Raw genomic sequence first — 17,187 nt, 5'->3', positions numbered from 1 at the left:
AAAAATAGCACAGCTTCAGAACAGGTCCCTCCCCCCCTTTCTTGATGGTAAAAATGGCTGCAATTGTTATTCAGTGTATAGATACATTGTGTGTGCACTGTGGGGTTAATTGCATTGTGCTGCTGCCACATCATTCCCCTGGAAATATCAGAAGTAAGTTTCTATTAAAATTACAGTGCTGTTGATCCCTGTACCTAACACCTTACAAGTATCAAACTCTTGCTTCAAGTGAAGAGATGCTACCTTCTTCTAAGATGGATCGCACATATGAAGCTTTCAATGATCTCTTCCCTATCTAAAACCAGCAGATTCATTTAGCAGATGAAATGAGTTGCTAAATACGGTTGCTATTTTATTTTGGTGCACATAATTCAGCTGCCGTATTAACTTCTCTCTTGGCAAAATATACAGTGGCTTTTCATGGCAATGGTTCCAGAAGGGATAATAATAGTCCGCAAAAGGACAGACTTCACACTGCTACAACAAACTATCTTTGGCAGCCTCAATTACCTGTGAGTCACATCCACTATGTCAGCTCTGATGCTGTTCTGGCACAAAACTATGCCACATTTTTAAGACAACATATGGCAACAGGATAACATTGCTGTCATAAAAACATGACTTTTGAGAGGAAAGCTGACACTCAAATTATTATTTAGTCAAACGCTATAGCAGCACTTTCCCTCTAGTTTATGTAGTAGGAATATGAGACAGTAAACATGCAGCAGGAACTGACTTCATTATCAGTTCTTAAAGGAATGTTGAACGTGGAAAGACTAACATTTGCAGATTTATATGGTGCATTCTGGGTGCTCATGAATATGGGAGCAGTCAGAGCCTTTTAATGAGAAGGTAGCATCCTAAACAGGGTCCAGATTCAAACCTCATTTTAAAAATGTGATTCAAAACATAAATGTATGTGGTATAATACTATTCCATCACAATTTGTTCAGATGTTATTAACATTCAATTGAAGGTGTTTGAGATAAACAAGATGTTTTGCTTCAGAGAACCATGAGACTACCATGTAAAATAAGGGTATCAGTAGCTGCTAGCCACTGTCAGAGACAGTCATGCTCCCGAATACCAGTTGCTGGGCATCACAGGAGGGCAGAATGCTGTTGCACTCAGGTCCTGCATGCATGCTTCCCATAGGTCACTATGCCAACAGGATGCTGGTTCTTATACTATTACTAGTGGGGAATGCCCAACACTGCTCAGGAATATATAGAAACCAGAAAATATTGTGTGTTTTAAACAGATGGTGTAATTTGTGAGTTTGGACCCATAATGCTAAAAATCAGGCAAAGTCACACCAAAGTCATGTTTTGGTCCAACATCTTGATTAAAAATGCCACCTACCATCTAAATATCAATGAAGACTGCCACTCTCGCCTCGTGAACTCTCCTGCAGACTTTGGCCACAGTATCTACAGAGGTGGCTGGACCTATGCTTCCCAAATAGGCAAAGTCACACGAGAGTGATGTTTCGGTTCACCATCTTGATTCAAAATGGCAGCTAGTGTCTTAACATTGATAATGACCAACCCCACCTCAGGAAACCCTTGTGCCGAGTTTGGTGATGATATCTCAAGAGGTGTCTGAACTCGTAGACAAGAGACAGATAGACATAGAGATAGATAGATAAACAAACCACTTTCCAAAATATACTTTCTGTACTTTCTGTAAAATAAATATTGTACAACACCCTGAAAATTAAAGCCACAACTTTGTTTTAAGGAAGAGAAATTTGAAATAAGAGCCTTCATTTAATGCCTTATCTGGTCATTTATTAATAAACCACAGACCCCTGTCAGCATATGTGTAATAATTCAACAAAATCTATCACTCTTCCATTTCTTCTTCCTCTTAATCGGCTTCCAAAAAGTTCTACATTTTTTAATTTGGTGTAACCTCCCAGAAGATACCCTGGTGAAGAAAAAAGCATTACTTTTATAGACACTGTGTCTAGCCTTTCAGATAAATGGATGAATTTAGCTCTAAAAGTATAACTCCTTAGATTTTCATGGCCACCTAATATATTACAGCCTTTAGACAGAGTGTAATATGAGATTTTGATTGTCATGAGAAAAGGAAGGGCAAGTGCTCCTCTGTTTGAACAATGTGAAAATCCACAACCCAGGCCCATGATTAAAATTAGGTTGAAGCACTAGAGGTTCAATGCTATGTACACTTAATTGGACATACAGCCCCTGTTGGTCTTAGGCTGTAATTCTAACCACATCTGCTCATAATTAAGTTCTATTGAATTAAGTAGAACTTACTCCCAGGTAAGTTGGGTTAGGATTGTAGGCTTAACCTCAGAGTAAACATGCATAAGATCAGGCTATATATATCTGTTCACCTATTTAAAGTCTCTTTGGATTAATGACCTAGGAGACACTAAGGATGAACTCATATTTGGGACATTAGAAGGACGTCTGAGACAATCCTGCTTCCTGTCCCTCATGCAAGTTCAAATGTATACCCAGAGCTCAGAAGATTATTTATGTACTGATAGAATCCATAGTAGACAATCATATGTCACTTGGTGGTGAAGTAAAACATGCCTTCTCTTACACAAATCCCAGCAACTTTAGTCTGAACCCTTGTTCTCAAATGGATATGCTGCTGCTATGATGCCTGCAGTCCTATCCCTGTATTGTAAGTCAGGAATGGGGAGCCTTTTTCAGCATGAAAGCTGCATTCTCCTATGGTCAACCTTCCAGAGCTCACATGCCATGGTGGGCAGGACAAAAGGCAAGGTAGGCGGAGCAACAAATGCAGATTTTACCTTTGTACAGTTGCCTAGCTTCTACAACACTCATACACCTCATTCTACCCTCCATCCAGGCCAGCAAGAAACATGATCAGAGTTCAAGGACACATTGCGGCTAGCAAAAAATGCACATAGAGGGTTTGAAGCAGGATTGTAAGATGGGCGCAAATGCCGAATAAACATCTATCTATCTATCTAAACAGGATTGGTGTAGGGTATAATCTGGAGAGAGTGGGTGTGGGCCAGAAAGAATCTCAAGGACCAGATGGATAGGTCTGGAGCCCTAAGCCTAAAGTGGTAAGGGTGCTGGTGCTGGAATTGCCGGTAGTGGAATCTAGTATAAATGAATTGTCATTATTTGGTGTGGGCATCAGTCTGTCTTGGGAGACAATGGAGGAGTGCGCCTCTGGTGATGAAGTCAAACTGTTGGAAGGTAGCAGTGCCTGCTGTAGCTGTAGAAGCCAATAAGGGAGGGACATGTTTTGTTGCAGTTGGGGCAGATGAAGGTGTCCAGTTGTGCTGCTGCAGATGCACCATGATGTTTCTTCTCTCTGCGCTCCTCCCAGTGGTCATTCCTCCTCTGGTCACTGCTATTTCTCCTTCTAACTTTTCATTACCCTCTGACCATACTGAATACAACTCTCCTCCACCCCATTACGACAATGTATATACCTGGAACTGAGGATTATACTTCATGCATCTAATGGACGCTGGTGCACAAAAGCTTATGTCACCATAACATTTGTTCGTTTTTAAGTTGTCACAAGACTCTGAAATTACAGTTATACTTGAGAGGTAACCTTTTGCTTTCAACCTGCAAACCTCTCCCTCTGAACTTGACAAATTACAGGTGGCTTGCTGTATACCAATTGTGTTTCAGGAAAGATAACACTTGGAAAAGGTCGGAACTCTATTTCAATTAATTGTTCATATGAGGAGGCACTTAGGGTGGACACTGGGAAGAAAGATAAGATTACAGGGGCTACAGATGTGAGAAACAAATTACATTTCTAGCTGTTGCCTTCAGCAATTGCACTATACATTGCAACACATGGAATGTGTCAAGAGCTTTTGTAGCTGCTGGTTAATTAATATGTACTTAGTGAAGTGAATTTAATACTGCTTAATCGAGCAGCACCAAAGCTCACATGTTGACCTTCCTTCTATTTTGCTAATGATATTTTCATTCTGAATTTCAGATAATTTTAGAAATGCCACTTCAATCTTTCTAATGGAAACACTTTCAGTCTATCATGAGTTTATGCACACTGGTCTGGCTTTCTATCTGTATGTCTGTATGTCTGATCCTAAATACTAAAAAAGATTAATATTTCTGTTCAACTAAAATCACCATAGAAAGTTTGTTAAGATTAGGGTATTGCTGACAGTGTTTATATATCCACGGCCAAAGCTTCCTCATATGGATGAACAATAGCATATGTTTTCCGATGTGCAAACAGAGCTTCTGTACATGATGCCTCACTAGGGAGGAGTAAATCTGTCAATTTTGGTTCCTTTCAATTTCTCATTTTCCCACTCTTTAGTTCAGTTCCCACATTTCAACATCTGTTTGTGGCTGTTGCTGTTTTTAAAGAAGTTCTTATGAAAAGTCATCTGCATTTTAGAGCACAGGTCTCCAAATACACACTTTTTGTATGCAGTTTCCCCTAATGAACACATTTTTGCAAAGCACATTTTCTGAATTATTTATCTTTTCCCTAGCATAAAACATTTTTGTATGCTAGTTTCACTGATATATGCATTTTAATGCACTTTGCACCCCAGTATAGGTGTTTTTGTACAGAGTTCTTGACTGGAAAACAACAGTGCAAAATTCAGGGGAAAATGCACATTTCATAGGACGGCAGTATTTCAGGTTGCACATTGTTTCAGAAAATGTGAATTCACGACTTGCCTTTAAATGTGAACCAGATCAAATTCCTCTTTCATATTTACATCACCCTGCATTTTAATGGAGAGAGTATCTTTGACCATGCAACGTGATGCATTTGAAGTAGGACTGCTGGAGGCATTCATTGGGCCTGAATTGTAAGGTGAACTCACCTGAACTGTACCTGCTGGGCTATAGTATAGATTGAATACAGTTCCTTGTAGGAATCAGTACCACAACAAACTTGTTTGAGGTGGTCCAGGGGCTGAATCCCATCCTGCTGTTCTTGGTGAAAACGGGGCTGCAGGTGCATTGTGGACATGGTGATGATGATGATGATGATGGGCAGTAATCTTGTGCACATTCCACTTTATGTGCTTGACATTTTTTAAACAAACAAACAAACAAACAAACAAGGGGCAGACATCAAGGAAAAAAGACATTGGCAATCCCACCCACCCCATGTGTTTTGGCTATACATAATTTTGGCTTTAGGTGTGACCCCTGGAACACAATCCCTGTGTAAAATATGGACTTACTGTATCAGTCCTCCCAGAAATCTTGTACAGAGACAAAGACAGTGTCCCCTATGGTTTATTGCTGCAACCACCCCTCCCCATATGACATCTCTATACCATCACTTCCAGGGTCAGTCTGGCTCCGTTTTCAACATGCACAGTAGGATTGTGTTTTCCAGCTTCTCCCCCTTTCTCTCTCTCTCTCTCTCCTATGAATGACCAAGAAATGTCTCCAGTAAATGTCTGGCACAACCAAAGTCTGGTCCTTTCCTTCATGCTGTTTTCCTGGTCGAAATGCCTCCGCTTGCCCTGTGATGATGGGAACATACAGATACTATATGGGTTACTGTGCATTTGAACCTCCATTGAGCAAATAATAGCTTGGTGTGTGTGTGTGTGTGTGTGTGTGTGTGTGTGTGTGTGTGTGTGTGATTTCAATATAGAAATGGTATATGACAAACGTGTTATACCTCTTCTCCAATAGCACTATGTCATTGATTTTTATTGGTGGGCTATGGACCTGATTTGATCTTCAAAAACAACAACAGGAAGACAGATTTCCCGTTGTGGACTGATCTGCCATGCTGCATCTAGTTTGGCCTTTAAAAATCTGGTTAACACATTGCTAGCTAAAGTAACATTTGCACTTTGGAGTGATACATCAGCTGCCTATTTGCCTGCACAGAGTAATTTTGTAGCCTTTTCTGATGATATGCCAATGGCTGGCTGACTTGCACCCCACTTTTGCTTTTAAAATCAGATACCAAGCCTCTTTTAATGTTATTCAGGAAGTTCTGTGTTTTAAATATACGCCAGTGCTCCTATCACATCTAGTTTGGCTCTTTACATTTAGATTGCAATCAAAATTTCAGTTTAAATTTGACTTAAAGATATTGGAAGGGGGGGGGAGTAAATGGGGGGGGGGGCAAGATACTCAGTTTCCTAAAGTGCCCAGAGCATAATTTCACTGTCACTGTTTCTTATTGTAGATGATGAAGTTGAAAATAGAAGTTGTACTTACTACATTTTGGTAACTAACTGGGGAAAATCTACTTCCTTCTAGGCTTTTTTAGCCTGCAAAAGTCATTATAAAATGTAAATGTGCACATTGTGAGCCAAATCTGAATTACAAATACATTTTCAGGAGTGTTGTGTGAAAATTATTCACATTCTGTTCAGCCTTAACTAACAGCTTTGAGTATGGATAGGATTTTGTCATAGGGTGTTTGCAGCATTTCTGGTTTTGTTAAACTGGAAAACTTTTAAAACTTTTTTTTAAAAAGCAAATATCACTGCTGTAGGGTAAATGTACCTTTATTCCAGAATTACCCAAGTGTGAATATTAAAATTATACATTTAAACTTACAGCAGCATTTGAACATTGTCTATTATCACAGGATGGCAAGGCACCAGAAATACAAGAGCTTTGGCTAAACCGGGGTTATTATCCAGGGTTGCAAACTCAGCCTAGAAGTTTATTAGCTGTTGCTTAATTAATTTTATTTGTATAATCTGTTGGCTGGTACTGATATAAACATTGCAGGTGGCACTTTCATAATAGTGCACATGAAAATACATCTGTTTCCCAGCATCTTTATCCCACTTTTAACTCAGTATTGCAACAAAATGAAAAATAGAGGTATATAAGGATCTTGCAATGCTTAAGAGTACTCATCTACACAAGAACAGTGTGAAGAGCTGTAAACTCTAAAAAGCTGCTGCTAATACTATTTGCTTGTGTGTTTTCTGAGAGGTTTTAGATTTGTTATGGCAAGAGCTTCTTCCATCATATGCATGGAATGGACTTAAGGGTTTTGATTTTCTACATCTGGACAAAGAAAAGAAGGTAAAGGTAAAGGACTCCTGGATGGTTAAGTCCAGTCAAAGGCAACTATGGAGTGTGGCACTCAATCTCGCTTCAGGCTGAAGGAGCTGGCGTTTGTCCACAGACAACTTTCCAGGTCATGTGGCCAGCATGACTAAACCGCTTCCGGTGCACGGAGGACCGTGATGCGTGCCAGAGCACACGGAAATGCCATTTAGCATCCTGCCAAAGTGGTACTTATTTATCTACCTGCACTGGTATGCTTTCAAACTGCTAGGTTAGCTGAAGCTGGGACAGAGCAACAGGAGCTCACCCTGTCATGGGGATTCAAACCTGCTGACCTTATGATCAGCAAGCCCAAGAGGCTCAATGGTTTAGACCACAGTGCCACCTGCGTCCCTGAATCTGGACAAATAATACTAGTTCAACCCTTAAACTTGGGAACTCCCTGCCTATTGACATCCCTGCCTATTGACCTTCACTGTATTCTTTTTGGCACCTGCTTAAAATATTTTTGTTTAGGCAAGCCTATCCAGACACATAGGTGATGGAATGCTTTAATCTATTTTTAGTATACTGCTAGTTTAAATTGTTTTTTGAATGGTTTTAATTCCTTGTTTTTATTGGTAATTTTAACATTTCCTGTAAACTACATAGGTTTTTGCTAAAAAGCAAGTGGTACATAATTTGCAATAATTGTAGTAGTAAATGAAATTGAAACTGACAGCATTGGAAAAGGGGGAACCTGCATTCTGATAACATAGACCCTGAATAGCTCAGTTACTTATGCCAATGATTCTGATAATGCCAAGGTTGAAAGTTCGATCCCCGTATAGGACAACTGCATATTCTTGCATTGAGGGGAGTTGGACTAGATGATCCTCAGAGTCACTTTCAAACTCTACAATTCTATGATTCTGATTCTATGGTAATGTGAACATAAATACATTTCCTGAAGCACCAAAGCATAATTACAAAACTTTTGCTGTGGATGTGAGTATGGGGGAGGAATTTACTTTGAGCAATGAAAATACCAACCACGACTCTTATTCAAATGTTGAGGAATGCCAAACATGCAAATGAGTTTGAATTCCTCAGCCTACCTGTGCTTTGTCACAGATGTAAAGTGTCTTGGAAGAGTGAAATATTCTTTGATAATTTGACTTGACATTTTGAGTGTTTTGACCCGCCACAGAAGCCTTTTTCATGTATTTCCATCAATCATGTGAACAATGGAGGGAGTTAATGGGATCACCGCCCCCACCCCTGTCCCAAATCTCCATGCATTCATCACAGTTTGTAAGATCCCAGATCATGCATAGTCATCCTCTGCCATGCACATACAGTTTGCATGAACTCAGGATCTGTGCACATGTGGCGGTCAGGGAGGGTCAAGTAGAAACAATCTCCCTCATCCCTCCGCACGTACACTGATGATGCAAAAAGAGCTAGAGACATCCTTGCTGGTATCAGATTCATCATGTCCTTTCTCAGCTCTCCAGGAAGAGATATGCACCAAACTCACTCTGTCTGTGATCTATTAAAACATCTAAACAACCAGTTTCCCAATCATCAATGAATTCATTCTTGAGTGATTGTTTAGTAGTTACAAATCAGCCATGAGAATCCATTCTCACCTCATGTGAGTAGTTGGATGCAGAGCAGATTAATTCAGCCAGCAGATCATTCTTGATCCTACAATTTCAGAAGATAAGAAAAAACTGCTGTTCTGGAACAAGCCAGTGGTTCATTTAATGACACTGGCTAGCAAGGTATTGGGTAAATTCACAATCATGCCAATATTCACTCCATGCTGTTATACTCTTAAACCTGTTAGGGCTTCTCCACACCAGAATTTACTGTGTCTTTGCAGCTGTTTCCATTCCTGTTTAATCTGCATAGTCCACATGGCATTAGCTTCAAACAAGACCAATCTTGGGTTTACCCAATATGGGGATAAGCCAGTATATTGGGGGAAGTTGGGTTCTAAACCTCTCCCTTTGGTGTTGCAGATTAAGTGAATTCTCCTTCATGGAGAGCACGTGTTGTGGTGGGGACAACCATGACATTCCCCTATTGCTGGGTAGGTTAGAATGTATGGCCACGAAGCTGATAGGGCACCTTCAATGTTGCTGGGAAGAATTTAATGTTGCCAATTTTTGGAATAACTGTTGGGATGCCTTTTATTCTCTGCGCGCAGTGTTGAGCTTCCCCCTTTCGCTGCGCGCATTGGATCACCCTCCCATCGTTGCTATATTTAGGGTTGTTTGCTTGACCTTGCTATGCCTGTCATGGGGTCATCTGCTTTGGAGCAGGTGCCTGGTAGGAATTTTTACCATTTGGCTGATTGGCTGGTGCCATTTGGTTTTTGCCTACTGCATAGCAAATCGTCACAACTTGTAAGGTTGTGGTTAGGCATTGGTTAATTTTGGTTGGTGGAGGGGGTATGGTTGGCTGTGCCGGCCCCTCCAATGATGCTGCAAGGGTATTCCATTAAAGGAATCCAGGGGCTCGCCATGCTCTTGTCTGAACCCCTAGCAAGGGGCTAGGGCCACGCAAGAGCCCCTGGGAGCATTTGAGGAGAGGTGAGAGCCTGGCCAAAAAATGTTTTCCCTTACTGACTTTTGCAGGCTTGTGAATATCAGTTCTGTTCCTACCTCTAAGTAGGAACAGATAGTATATAAACAATGCCTAAGCAACCACTCACATACTGTAATCAATAAAGTTGTGGCCAAAATTACACCAAAAACCAAAAACAAAATTCTGTGTGAACTGTGTTTTTATTTGGGGGTGTCATGGGGATCCTCGACATGCAATTATTTTTTTAGTTTTGGGGCAGGTGGATAAATTGTTAATTTCCTCTACTCCATACTCATTACTTCTTCAATGCTTTCATTTCTTTTCCAGCTGTCCTGAACACACACACACACACACACACACACACACACACACACACACACACACACTTTTAATTGCTCAGACTTCCACAAAACCAGAAAATTTCAGAAGCAAATTTAGTATTTCATGACTGCTTTTGCACACTTCTTGGGTGGGGAATTTGTTTAAAAACAGCAACAAGGTGCCTACACAGATGCATGCATGCCCTGTTGGTAATTTATTGATATAATAGAACCAACATAGTAAAAGTCATAAACAAACACAGAAGGAAATGCCTACTGCTATGAACAGGAAGGATTGCAGTGGATCCTCATATACAAATTCAAATATGCACAGGTGTGGACTCCTCCAGTCTAATTTGCATGGAGGGAAAGTAGATTAACAGCTAAATAATGTTCAAATATGGACAAGCCCTTAGAGGTGCATTGCCTCTGAAATGGCTTTCATGGATAAAAGCTAGTTATCTTGCATGTGTTTATCTAACTTTTAAAGCTATTTATGCTGGCTGCCTTCACAGCATGCCATTGCAGCGTTACACAAGTTGATTATATATTGTGCAATGTATTCTCTTTTGTTGCCTTTAACAAAAACAGTTTCAGTGCATATTTCCAATTTTCTACGTTTTGAGAGAGTGAATATTTCCCGCCTTGTCATTCTGTCCTCACTCCTCATGATTCTATAGACTTCTACATCATCTTTCCAATCAAATCCTTTAGGCCTTCTTTCAAACGAGAGGTCAGTTTCCCTTACAGCTACTGTAACCCTAAATACTCTCTTCCAATTTAATTATAACACGAGTGGAGAGTTATAGGGAAGAAAAGTTTTCTTAATGAGATAAATTTGGAATGAAAGTCATTGTTCATTGCTGAGATGTTGTTTTCAACTTCTAATCCTGTTTTGGTTATAATAATTTGCAACAGGCTCTAGGTCTGGCTTTGTAACAGAAACTGCCTTGGTCGCCCTGGTGGATGACCTGCAACAGAACAGGAGATGGACAGGGAGAAGGCTACCTTGCTTATCTCCCAGTCACTTTCAGTATCATTGTCAATTATATTCTTATGGGCCAGCTGGCTGGGAAGGGTATACTTGGTATGACTTTTCAGTGGTCCCATTCATAAGACTGGAAGGCTGGACACTGAAGGTAGTGCTGAGAGATGATCCACTCCATAGTTTTGGCCTGTGTGGAATAGTTTCCTTCTTATCTCCCACACTTTTAAAGATCTGCATGAAACCACTGGGTGGTGCAATTATGAGATTTGGGCTGAGATACCAAGGCTTCAGCCCAGTGTGATGTAGACTCTCCATAAGTAATTGGTGTGTGTGTGTGTGTGTGTGTGTGTGTGCGTGTGTGTGTGGAGGCCTGACGTGAGCAACACTTCTATTTACATTCCTGATATATTGAAACTATATCCTGTTGAAATGAATATGTTTAGTTTGGCCTCTAACAGCCCTTCTCAGTTACATTAGATGCTTGGAAAGAGACACATTCCAAACTTTCCCTTGCCATCCAGTCAGAGATGGACCTTTGGGGTCTTTGCAATAGGAGGTGATCTCTAAACGGGCAGCAGTGCAGTGGGGTAGGAAGGGCGGGGCTTAGGGGGCGGGCCACCCCGGGTTCCAGGTGAGGGGGGGTGACACTCCCCGGCCCCTCCCACCACTCCCCCACTGCCCGGCACCCTGTCCATGCTTCTTTACAGATGGCCGGGGCAGCCCCACGACCTGCTGCTTGTACGCTGGCTCGCCGCAGGAGCAGCAGTGCTAGCCTGTATGCACTAATTCTGGGCATGCGCAGTGCATCCAACGTGCGTTGTGACGGCCTGCCCCCAGGAGGTTGCCTCCGCTCCGCCACCCCGGGCGGCGAAGAGGCTTCCTCCGCCACTGCAGCAGTGAACAGCATCACAGCTAGGCCCTTATGTGTGAGGGGATTGGTGTCTACTGACAGAAGGGCCAGAGCAGGGTTTGGGTTCAATGATTGACCAATAATATTAGAAAGCACATCAAAAATGCCTTGCCACAATCCAGTGTGCAGGGGAAGCGATAAACTGTTGCCTGAAGTCAGTTCAGGAGTGCATGGAGTTAGCAAACCGAAGCTTAATCTAGACTGGCTGATGCCCATGATTTTAAAAAGGTGAGCCTGGGAAAAAAGAGAAGGGCAGAATATTACAAGACATTTCTGTAACAAATATTGAGAGAGTCCTTAGGTTAGACTTATAATATATTATGCAGTGTACCTTGAAGGGACCGTTCTGGCTTACATCTCATCATAAATATTATAAATTATTATACATTCTCTTCATCTGGTGCTTGTTGAAGGTGTTTGAAGTGTATGAACCCTTCTTCATACCCATTTCATAGTGTGCATTAAATTCTTCTTTCAGATCTCTCCATTCTCCCTGCTGGTGTGTGGAAATAACTTGTCACCATTTCCCCAGTACTTTTTTTTGGGGGGGGGGAGGGGAAGAGAGAAAAGTCTCCATTCCTCACATTACGGGATAAAGGTAAACCTCACAACCATTTCCTATGATTCTTTGGTAGACAGAGCTCCCAAATTCTGAAAGAATAATAAAAGGACCAAATAAAAGGCAAATAATTCAAGCAGGATCCACTCCCTCCCTGCTTTTATGGCACACACACACACACACGTGCCAATGCCGTGATGCTGATTATGCCAAAAGAAAACTAGTATAAAAACAGCATGGGGGTGGTTTGGCAATATATTTGTGTTTATCTATATTATTCTTTTACATTTGGTATGTTGATTTTCTGATGGAGAAATAGGTGCGGTTCGGAAACATGAATTTTGCAGAGTTAGAAAGAAAGATGAGTAGCCATTTTTGAGAGTTGAAAAACTCTGATCATTTTTGTGTGTGTGTTTCCTTCTCTTAATTGGCTGAATCCTTGACCTAGCAGAGTGAATCAGAAGGAACCTCAGCCAGTGGGAGTACTGAGTGAATGGAGGCAAATTAAAGGCAGGAAAGAGAAAACACACAAAGCCTGAAGGAAGAGAAGAACAGAAAAAGAGAAGGCTGCTGAGTCCATAGCTTCCTAATGGCAGAAAAGAAACGAAACAGATCCCTGAACTGGTGGAGCAGCAGGTGAGAACTAAAATATTCAGAGACAATAGTATATTGGTTTATCCAGAACCAGAAGTAAGTCCTATTGAGTTCAGTGGGGCTTATCCCCAGATAAGTAAGCATTAGATTGCAGTATAAGGCTGCAACCCACATAGGATGTCTGCCAAGTCAAGTCATAGTTCATGTAACTCAAATGTATCAGCTACGGAAATTTGATTTTGAAAGTTCAGGAAGAGAGTTCAATGAATTACAGCCTGATCCTGTGCATGTTTACTATGAAGTAAGAGTCAGTGTGGTCAGTGGGGCTTTTGACAAAGGAAGTGTGCATAGAATTGCAAACTTAGAATGGCTTCTGGTCTAAGAGGGGAGCCATGTGGATCCCTGAATCCTGCCAGTTCCTAGAAGGACAGTGAGAAGTTTATAGTGTGCCAGTGGGCCTCATATCGCCTGTGGGAGCCCAGTAAGAAACAGCACAATTTGCATTCCTTCCAACATTTTACAGGTGAAAACAGAATCGCCCTATAGTAAGTTCAATAGTTTGGAATATACCTCAATAGCCACAGCCTAGGCACCAACTTGAACAAAATATCGAGGGATCCACTCCTACCCCCCTGACCACACTTACCCCTCTCCCCACACTTCTGCTGAGCTTCGTACACCGTACACAACTGGGTGCAGGTCTCCCCCCTCATGCCTACTCACCTCTCACCCCACACCTGCAGAGTTATGTTTTTAATGCTGTAAGGTAGCAGTGAATGGATTTGGGTTAGCTACACTATACTGCAGTGTGCATATAAGACTTCAGACTATATCCCTTTTTAAAACAACAACAACAACAACCATTGTGCCACAGATCTAGGGAACAGACTAAAATGAATCAATATTATCCATAAAACTAGCTTAATATTTAAATAGAAACCTCCCACTATACCTCTAATCTCAAATGAGCCCTACCTGAATGACAAATGCATTTATCTTTTACTGGCACAATAAAACCCCTTCCAACACAGTGCCAAAAATATCTCAGGGGAGCTATCTCCTTTTGGGTAACAATGCTTTATTATTATTCTTATTATCATTATTTTTATTTTAGCAATCATGTCACCATGGAATGATGCTTTATTGTCAAGGCTACACGGCTTGCTAGGATTTCTGCCCACTGGAACTGTGATTGTCATAACATGCTAGGTTTTATTTACTGCTCTAACTAAAGAAAATGATTTCTCAGTCCACTGATATCAAGAACATAAAAGTAAGCATAAACAAGTTGAGGTTAAAAGGTTTTCTAATCCATACTTCATATTCAGTCTTGGAAGTTTATTTTTCCACAGAATATATCAAGCTGTAGATTATGGAACTGAAAAAACTGGGACAATTACAAGCTACATTAGAATTTTTCCTGATCAGAATGAGAAGTCAGATCTTTTTCTGTCAGTATCCATGAATATATGAAATCTCTGTATCCTGTCAGCCCATTGGCAATCTACCAGAGTATCTAGCCAGTCTTGTCACTTTTGCAACAGCTTATAAAATTTGAAAGGTAAAGGTAAAGGGACCCCTGACCATTAGGTCCAGTCGCGGACAACTCTGGGGTTGCGGTGCTCATCTCGCCTTACTGGCCGAGGGAGCCGGCGTACAGCTTCCGGGTCATGTGGCTAGCATGACTAAGCTGCTTCTGGCAAACCAGAGCAGCACACAAAAATGTCGTTTACCTTCCCGCCAGAATGGTACCTATTTATCTACTTGCACTTTGACGTGCTTTCGAACTGCTAGATTGGCAGGAGCAGGGACTGAGCAATGGGAGCTCACCCCGTCATGGGGATTCAAACTGCCGACCTTCTGATCAGCAAGCCCTAGGCTCTGTGGTTTAGACCACAGCACCACCCACATCCCTCAAAATTTTTAAGAGACTACATATATTCTTCATCTAGGCTTTTATCTGTCAGCCATTTAAGAACCCTATGCATATGGTACTCATTTAAGGCATAATCATGTATGGACTGAAGTGAGGCCATGCTTTTAGCCCCAGCACTGGTGCCAGGTATTCGTTTTTTTTTTAAAACAAGCATGTGTATCTGTAAAGAAAGTCCAATTTATGAACTGATCAGGGCACCATGTTGTATGAGTGTCCCAACTGTGCAGAGCACACACATTGGGTTTTCTCTTCCAATAACATCATGCAACACAACATGGTTAAAAGGAGAGGACCTGTTGTCAGAGATGGGGCTAAAAATGTGCCCCAGTCTTGCGCGGGCATGATGATGCCCTGTGCATAAGTGAAACATAGGACTTAGGTAGTTGGAGTTCAAAGGATGCAATTTCAAATCAGAGAAAAATGAACCTTCAGCTAGAAGGTGAAATTGTCAATCATCCTTTCATCTCTCTTAGCACATAGAGGAGGCCATAGAAGACAAATTGGAATATTTTTCTTTACCTGAATGCTATACCTTTAGAATATACACTAAAACGGTGAAAGTTGGTCCAGATCTTAAGACTTCAGTGCCTTATAGTATAAGCCCTGCTTGTTTTAATCATTTCCATATATTGCCTTATAGTTCCACTGAAAGTTAAACCAAATTCATTTGAATGTTATGATATTGTCTCCTATGAGAATGTTGGCCATCTATATATGTTAGAGTAAAAACTAAATATATGAACGCTGTTACTATTTATTTATTTATTACTTGCCCTTCACCCTAAGGTCCCAGGATGGGTTACAACATTAAAAGACAATATTAGAAACAATTTAAAAGAAGTTAACAATAAAATAACAAGGTGGGTCCTAAAAATGTTGCAGATGCACATCGCCAGTGGTGACAGACATTTCCTTCCCAGATGATTATCAATATCCAACCACAAAAGCTAAATGTGTCAATTCCCAGTTTCTGACATTTTGAAATTACATATATAGTTGCTATCTTGCCACTCCATTTATATTCCTGATAAATTGGTCTTTTGTATATATAAATACATTTGCCACAATTAACCTGTTAGTTAGAACTATAGCAGTTTCTGCCCTTTTTTGAGACAAAGCAATACTACAATGTAGGCATGGTGGAAATTGCATTTGCAAATATTATGTGAAGAAAATGTTCATGAAACTACCCTGAAGCAGACTAGGAAAGGAAAATGTGATGTGATATATATGCCATAAAAATATTGTGCTCATGGCTGGTCTAGTATAGCAATAAAATGCTTCTTAACCTGGCCATGCTTCATTTTCCTTGTTGCAACTTGCCGCCTTTTCTTGCCGGTTCTTCAGAACCTGTTGATTTATTTATCAGTTGTAAAAGACTATTGTTCATTGAGGAGGGGACAATTTATAAATGCAATCCCGTTAAATTAATGCAAATCACTGGTGTCAGGTCTCATCTAGCTTATGAGTAGACTTGACTATGGCTCTTTTATGGCACAGTAAAAGCTGAGTCACAAGAAAAGCATGAGTTTATGGAGCTTCCTCTATAAAACCAAAAATGTAGGGTTTTTATTGGTCTTTAGGCACAGATTATTAATGCCATAATGACATTAAAGAGTATTAAATGCAAATTTGCAAAGCTCCAAAGAGCTTTATTAGGATAAGCAACACTTTTATTGAGTCACTCTTTTAATGAAAATCTGGCAAAGTAAATCTAGATGGAGGCCTCCACAGATGTTGTTCCATGCTTTACCAATGAGAAAAGTGCTTAATGGTAGGGAGTGGTGGGCAGGCTTGGCTGCACTTCATCCTCAGCGTTTACTCCCCTTCATTTATAAAATGTACAGTATAAAAGAGTTCCGTATTTCAGACTGTGCTTGCAAAAGTAAACGACATAACTATGTAATATACTGGCAGTCAAAGATCACTCAGCTGAGAATTTTCCTAAATACCGCAAGTGAATGTGATTTGGGCTTAGTGTTCGCTGATTTGAAACCTCTCAGCAAGGGCTGGATTGAATGGGGCTTTCCCCATTAGTCATGAAAATAGGGACCTGTGAATGTTTTAATGAATATTCACATGTCGTAGGCTTTCCTTTGGAGAGCATGTGGCTAGGAAGACTTTGTCTCCTTAATTTGCCCTACCTTTCCCCCACTACTGTGCTTAATTTCCTGTTGCTCAATAAAAGTATATCTCTGGTGAACCTCTCCCCAGAAGAAAACAAAAAATGAATATTGCATAGTTTATACTCAGATTATGACACCTGAAAATGCAAGTGAAGTAGATT

Source organism: Lacerta agilis, chromosome 4 (genome assembly GCF_009819535.1).
Source record: "Lacerta agilis isolate rLacAgi1 chromosome 4, rLacAgi1.pri, whole genome shotgun sequence".
NCBI classification, from domain to species: Eukaryota; Metazoa; Chordata; class Lepidosauria; order Squamata; family Lacertidae; genus Lacerta; species Lacerta agilis.
This window is presented reverse-complemented; position numbering follows the sequence as displayed.